This window comes from Triticum dicoccoides, chromosome 7A, assembly GCF_002162155.2.
Source record: "Triticum dicoccoides isolate Atlit2015 ecotype Zavitan chromosome 7A, WEW_v2.0, whole genome shotgun sequence".
NCBI lineage: Eukaryota > Viridiplantae > Streptophyta > Magnoliopsida > Poales > Poaceae > Triticum > Triticum dicoccoides.
In genome coordinates, this window is record NC_041392.1 from 70,517,504 (window position 1) to 70,525,493 (window position 7,990).

A 7,990-nucleotide genomic window follows, 5' to 3' on the forward strand; every position below is an offset into this window, starting at 1 on the left:
TTTTACCTTGGGGTGCCTTGGGCATCCCCAACCTTGGTCTCTTGCCACTCCTTGTTCCATAATCCGTCAAATCTTTACCCAAAACTTGAAAACTTCACAACACAAAACTTAAAAGAAAATCTTCGAGAGCTCCGTTAGTAAAAGAAATTAAACCACCACTTCAAGGTACTGTAATGAACTCATTCTTTATTTATATTGGTGTTAAACCTACTGTATTCCAACTTTTCTATGGTTCATAAACTTTATTACTAGCCATAGATTCATCAAAATAAGCAAACAACACACGAAAAACAGAATCTACCAAAAACAGAACAGTCTGTAGTAATCTGTAGGTTTCAAATACTTATGGAACCCTAAAAATTCTAAAATAAATTTCTGGACGTGAGGAATTTATCTATTAATCATCTGCAAAAATAATTAACTAAATAGAACCCTCCAATAAAAATTGGCAGCAATTCTCGTGAGCGCTAAAGTTTCTGTTTTTTACAGCAAGATCAAAAAGATTTTCCCCAAGTCTTCCCAACGGTTCTACTTGGCACAAACACTAATTAAACACAAAAAACACAACCAAAACAGAGGCTAGATAAATTATTTATTACTAAACAGGAACAAAAAGCAAGGAATAAAAATAAAATTGGGTTGCCTCCCAACAAGCGCTATCATTTAACGCCCCTAGCTAGGCATAAAAGCAAGGATAGATCTAGGTATTGCCATCATAATGATAAGGTAAATCGCGAAAGCTCATCTCATACTCCCTACGTTCAGCAGCAAGCTTTCTTTGTGGAAAGCAAAAGTAATCAAAAGGGCTAAATTTAATGGACAAAAGTCCACAAGATCGAGCTCGGGAGGTGTTGGTTCCTCCTTTGGCCCCTCATATTGCACAATCAATTCATCATTATAAGCATTCTTTTGGCAAAAAGTCATGAGCCTTTGTTTAAGGGAAAAACCTAGCCCATTGTTCTGGATGGCAAAATTATCATTAAGTTCAAAGATCCTATTAACAAGAGCATCAGTAGGAACCTTTTTTCTAAGGTTTTCATTAAAAGCAACATGGTCTAAAGATCGTAAATGCATAATGTCTTCTTGATAGAAAAGTATCGCTTCTATGGGAGGACAACCAGCATCCACCCTATAATGCGCAAAAATTTCATTGGCTTCTTTTATTATAAATCTGAACTCATGAGCTAAAAAGATGGTTGCTGCTCGCTTAACAGAAGAATGCTCAATATTAGAAAATTCTAGGAAAATCCTTTGTATGGAAGGATGCATATGTAAAAATTGTCTTCCGAGTTCAACTATGAGCAAAGATATAGCATCTGCGAGACTACTAGTTTTATGACGGATAGATCTACTCATGGTGGGCAAAGCACCGACACAAGTTAAGAAATCTTGAATAACTCCCTTCCCAATAATATTACCGCTACCAATGCGAAACTTTTTAGTGTGCAAAATAATAGGATTTTCAAGAGGATCATCAATAGCATCAAAGTTTTCCATATTATTATCCTTATCAATGATAACCTCCCCAGTTTCAGACATGATGGCAACACATTGCAAAAAGAACAAGCACACAGAAGGCAGGAAGGAAAAAGAGGCGAATGGAAAAAGAGGGCGAATAAAACGGCAAGGGTGAAGTGGGGGAGAGGAAAACGAGAGGCAAATGGCAAATAATATAATGCGAAGGATAAGAGTTGTGATGGGTACTTGGTATGTCTTGACTTGGCGTAGATCTCCCCGGCAACGGTGCCAGAAATCCTTCTTGCTACCTCTTGAGCACTGCGTTGGTTTTCCCTTGAAGAGGAAAGGGTGATGCAGTAAAGCAGCGTAAGTATTTCCCTCAGTTTTTGAGAACCAAGGTATCAATCCAGTAGGAGACCACGCGTGAGTCACCTCGTACCTACACAAACAAATAAGAACCTCGCAACCAACGTGATAAAGGGGTTGTTAATCCCTTCACGACCACTTGCAAGAGTGAGATCTGATAGAGATAATGATAATAAGATAAATATTTTTGCTATTTTTATGATATAGATTAAAAGTAAAGATTGCAAAATAAAATAGATTGGAAACTTGTATGATGGAAATTAGACCCGGGGCCATACATTTCACTAGTGGCTTCTCTCAAGATAGCATAAGTATTACGGTGGGTGAACAAATTACTGTCGACCAATTGATAGAAAAGCAAATAATTATGAGAATATCCAGGTATGATCATGTATATAGGCATCACGTCCGTGACAAGTAGACCGACTCCTGCCTGCATCTACTACTATTACTCCACACATTGACCGCTATCCAGCATGCATCTAGAGTATTAAGTTCATAAGGACAGAGTAACGCCTTAAGCAAGATGACATGATGTAGAGGGAGAAACTCATGCAATATGATATAAACCCCATCTTTTTATCCTCGATGGCAACAATACAATACATGTCGTTTCCCTTTCTGTCACTGGGATCTAGCACCGCAAGATTGAACCCAAAGCTAAGCACTTCTCCCATTGCAAGAAAGATCAATCTAGTAGGCCAAACCAAACTGATAATTCGAAGAGACTTGCAAAGATAAACCAATCATACATAAGATAATTCAGAGAAGATTCAAATATTTTTCATAGATAGACTTGATCATAAACCCACAATTCATCGGATCTCGACAAACACACCACAAAAGAAGATTACATCAAATAGATCTCCAAGAGAATCGAGGAAAACTTTGTATTGCGATCCAAAGAGAGAGAAGAAGCCATCTAGCTACTAGCTATGGACCCGAAGTTCTGAGGTAATCTACTCACACATCATCGGAGGGGCCATGGAGTTGATGTAGAGGCCCTCCGTGATGAATGCCCCCTCCGGCGGAGCTCCGGAAAAGGCCCCAAGATGGGATCTCTTGGGTACAGAAGGTTGCGGCGGTGGAAATAGGGTTTCGTGGTGCTCCTGGATGTTTTCGGGGTATGTGAACATATATAGGAGAAAGAAGTAGGTCGGTTGAGCCATGAGGGGCCCACGAGGGGGGAGGGCACGCCTAGGGGGTAGGCGCGCCCCCCTGCCTCGTGGCCGCCTTTTTCGTTTCTTGACGTCCACTCCAAGTCCTCTAGATCACGTTTGTTCCAAAAATCATGTTCCCGAAGGTTTCATTTCGTTTGGACTCTGTTTGATATTCCTTTTCTACGAAACACTAAAATAGGCAAAAAACAACAATTTGGGCTGGGGCTCGGGTTAATAGGTTAGTCCCAAAAATAATATAAAAGTGTAAAATAAAGTCCACTAACATCCAAAACAGATAATATAATAGCATGGAACAATCAAAAATTATAGATGCGTTGGAGACGTATCACCTACTACACCAATGGTTGAAGAACCATTCAAAATCTATCACACTTATAAAGCTTTTTACTTGGATCATCTTTGATCCCTTTGTGCTCGTGCTGAAACCCCAACCAGCTTAGTCGAGGGCAAATCTTTAGATGAGCATGCTTGTTATGTGCGACACCGCTTATCTCAAAAAGGGGAACTTTTACTGGATCAAATTCATTGTTTGCAGTGTTATGCTTGGAATTTATGTGAAATATATGATGTTACTTGTTGTTCTGAAAACCCTAAGAAACACCTTCTGTACCAATGTGTGTTTAGCGATAATGGAATCGTATCTTCGTATGCTAAGGGTGTTTATAATTACTATGATATTCAACAAATTGAAGAATTTGTTGCTTTTAAGGGTGCTTATGAAATTGCTTCTTTGATTGAAAAGTATGACGCTACTCTGTACAAATCTGAAAATTTTGCCATATTTAAATATTGTTATGATAATTATGCTTCTAATGCCTATGTTAAACCATATGCTATCCATGAAGAGACTAATATTTTACAGGAGTCTATGGAAGAAGGAATTGATGAAACTGTGAGCTCATTGGATGAAAAAGATGATGAGGAGAGCAAAGAACAAAAGGAGGAAGAGCGGATTGATCACCCGTGCCCACCTTATACTGAGAGTAACTCTTCAACTCATACATTGTTTAATTTCCCTTCGTGCTTACCAAAGGATGAATGCTATGATGATTGTTATGATCCCGTTGATTGTTTTGAAATATCCCTTTTTGATGATGCTTGCTATGCTTGTAGCCAAGATGCCAATATGAATTATGCTTATGGAGATGAACTTGCTATAGTTCCTTATGTTAAACATGAAATTGTTGCTATTGCACCCACACATGATGGTCGTATTATCTTTTTGAATTCTCCCAACTACACTATATCGGAGAAGTTTACCCTTATTAAGGATTATATTGATGGGTTGTGTTTTACTATTACACATGATGATTTTGATAGATATAATATGCATGTGCTTGCTGCTCCTACTTACAATTATTATGAGAGAGGAACTATATCTCCACCTCTCCATGTTTCCAGTATGATAAAATTGCAAGAAACTGTTTATACTATGCATTGGCCTTTACTTTGGGTGCATGAATTGTTCTTTTATGACATGCCTATGCATATGAAGAGAGTTAGACTTCGTCATTACATGATAAATGTTACTTTGTGCTCACTAATAAATTACAAATCATTGTTAATTAAAATTGGCTTTGATATACCTTGGGATTCGGGTGGATTCATTACTTGAGCACTATATGTCTAGCTTAATGGCTTTAAAGAAAGCGCTGCCAGGGAGACAACCCAGAAGTTTTAGAGAGTCATTTATTTCTGTTGAGTGCTTTCATATAGTTAAATAAATAAAAATAAAGAGGGGAACCCAAAACTTTTTCAAAAAGGAAAGTGAAAGTGAGAAAGACAAGCATGGTTGAAGTGGGGAGCTCCTTGAACTTTGTTCATGCTCATGGAAACTTTGTGAATCTTCATTACAGAAACTTTTCAACAAAAATAATTATCCCCTTGTAAAATTCCATTGTATTATAAAAATAATGAGACAAGGTTTCCCTTTAGGATGTTTTAGATTACTTGTTGGTTTGTGTGGTGCAGGACAGAAACTTTAGCTGTAGTGCGAGATGTTACATTTCTTACTGGAACGTCAAACGGTTCTGAAACTTTTTGCACTGTCTTTATATACAAATTGTTTATCTTTCTAATTTTGGCAGAATTTTTGGAGTAGCAGAACTATGGTGAATGTTTAGATTATTACAGACTATTATGTTTTAGACAGATTCTGTTTTTGATGCATAGTTTTCTTGTTTTGATGAAAATATCGATTTATATCAGTGGATTAAGCCATGTAAAAGTTATATTACAGTAGCTACAATGCAAAAACAAAATATGAATTGTTTTTCAACAGTAGTTAGAGTAGTGATTTGCTTTATTATACTAACGGATCTTACCGAGTTTTCTGTGGATGAAGTGTTCAAAGATCGAGGATGTCTTGATGTGAGGAGAAGAAGGAGAGGCAAGAGCTCAAGCTTGGGGATTCCCAAGGCACCCCAAGTAAATATTCAAGGAGACTCAAGCATCTAAGCTTGGGGATGCCCCGGAAGGCATCCCATCTTTCTTCAACAAGTATCGGTATGTTTTCGGATTCGTTTCGTTCATGCAATATGTGCAAATCTTGGAGCGTCTTTTGCATTTAGTTTTCATTTTTCTTTTATGCACCATGCTGGTATGAGATAGTCCTGGGTTGATTTATAGAATGCTCTTTGCACTTCACTAAAATCTTTTGAGTATGGCTTTATAGAATGCTTCATGTGCTTCGCTTATATCATTTGAAGTTTGGATTTCCTGTTTCTCTTCACATAGAAAACCGCCATTTGTAGAATGCTCTTTTGCTTCACTTATATTTGTTAGAGAGTGGGCATATCTTTTGTAGAAAGAATTAAACTCTCTTGCTTCACTTATATCTATTTAGAGAGTTGACAGGAATTGGTCATTCACATGGTTAGTCATAAAATCCTACATAAAACTTGTAGATCACTAAATATAATATGTTTGATTCCTTGCGATAGTTTTGTGATATAAAGGTGGTGATATTGGAGTCGTGCTAGTTGAGTAATTGTGAAATTGAGAAATACTTGTGTTGAGGTTTGCAAGTCCCGTAGCATGCACGTATGGTGAACCGTTATGTAACGAAGTTGGAGCATGAGGTATTTGTTAATTGTCTTCCTTATGAGTGGCGGTCGGGGACGAGCGATGGTCTTTTCCTACCAATCTATCCCCTAGGGGCTGCTACCTCTTGAGCACCGCGTTGGTTTCCCTTGAAGAGGAAAGGGTGCTGCAGCAAAGTAGCGTAAGTATTTCCCTCAGTTTTGAGAACCAAGGTATCAATCCAGTAGGAGATCACGCTCAAGTCCCACACACCTACACAAACAAATAAGAACCTCGCAACCAACACAATAAAGGGGTTGTCAAGCCCTTCACGGCCATTTACGAGAGTGAGATCTGATAGATATGATAAGATAATATTTTTGGTATTTTTATAATAAAGATGCAAAGTAAAATAAATGGCAAAGGAAATAACTAAGTGTTGGAAGATTAATATGATGGAAGATAGACCCGGGGGCCATAGGTTTCACTAGTGGCTTCTATCAAGAGCATAAGTATTGCGGTGGGTAAACGAATTACTGTCGAGCAATTGATGGAATTGAGCATAGTTATGAGAATATCTAGGTATGATCATGTATATAGGCATCACGTCCGAGACAAGTAGACCGAAACGATTCTGCATCTACTACTATTACTCCACACATCGATAGCTATCCAACATGCATCTAGAGTATTAAGTTCATAAGAACAGAGTAATGCTTTAAGGAAGATGACATGATGTAGAGGGATAAACTCATGCAATATGATATAAACCCCATCTTTTTATCCTCGATGGCAACAATACAATACGTGCCTTGCTGCCCCTGCTGTCACTGGGAAAGGACACCACAAGATTGAACCCAAAGCTAAGCACTTCTCCCATTGCAAGAAAGATCAATCTAGTAGGCCAAACCAAACCGATAATTCGAAGAGACTTGCAAAGATAAACCAATCAGACATAAAAGAATTCAGAGGCGATTCAAATATTGTTCATAGATAAAGTTGATCATAAACCCACAATTCATCGGATCTCGACAAACACACCGCAAAAGAAGATTACATCGAATAGATCTCCAAGAAGATCGAGGAGAACTTTGTATTGAGATCCAAAGAGAGAGAAGAAGCCATCTAGCTAATAACTATGGACCCGTAGGTCTGAACTAAACTACTCACACATCACCGGAGAGGCCATGGAGTTGATGTAGAGGCCCTCCATGATCAATGCCCCCTCCGGCGGAGCTCCGGAAAAGGCCCCAAGATGGGATCTCTCAGGTACAGAAGGTTGTGGCGGTGGAATTAGGTTTTCGTGGTGCTCCTAGATGTTTGGGAGGTATGTGGATATATATAGGAGGAAGAAGTACGTCGGTGGAGCAACAGAGGGCCCACGAGGGTGGAGGGCACGCCCAGGGGGGTAGGCGCCCCCTACCTCATGCCTTCCTCCCTTGTTTCTTGACGCCCACTCCAAGTCTCCTGGATCACGTTTGTTGAGAAAATCACGTTCCTGAAGGTTTCAGTCTGTTTGGACTCTGTTTGATATTCCTTTTCTTCAAAACCCTAAAATAGGCAAAAAAATAGCAAATTGGGCTGGTCCTCCGGTTAGTAGGTTAGTCCCAAAAATGATATAAAAGTGTAAAATAAAGCCCATTAACATCCAAAATAGATAATATAATAGCATGGAGCAATCAAAAATTATAGATATGTTGGAGACGTATCAAGCATCCCCAAGCTTAATTCCTGCTCGTCCTCGAGTAGGTAAATGATAAAAGAAGAATTTTTGATGTGGAATGCTTTCTAACATATTTCTCAATGTAATTTTTCTTTATTGTGGCATGAATGTTCAAATCCGAAAGATTCAAGATAAAAGTTTAATATTGACATAGAAATAATAATGCTTCAAGCATACTAACTAAGCAATTATGTCTTCTCAAAATAACATGGCCAAAGTAAGTTATCCCTACTATATCATA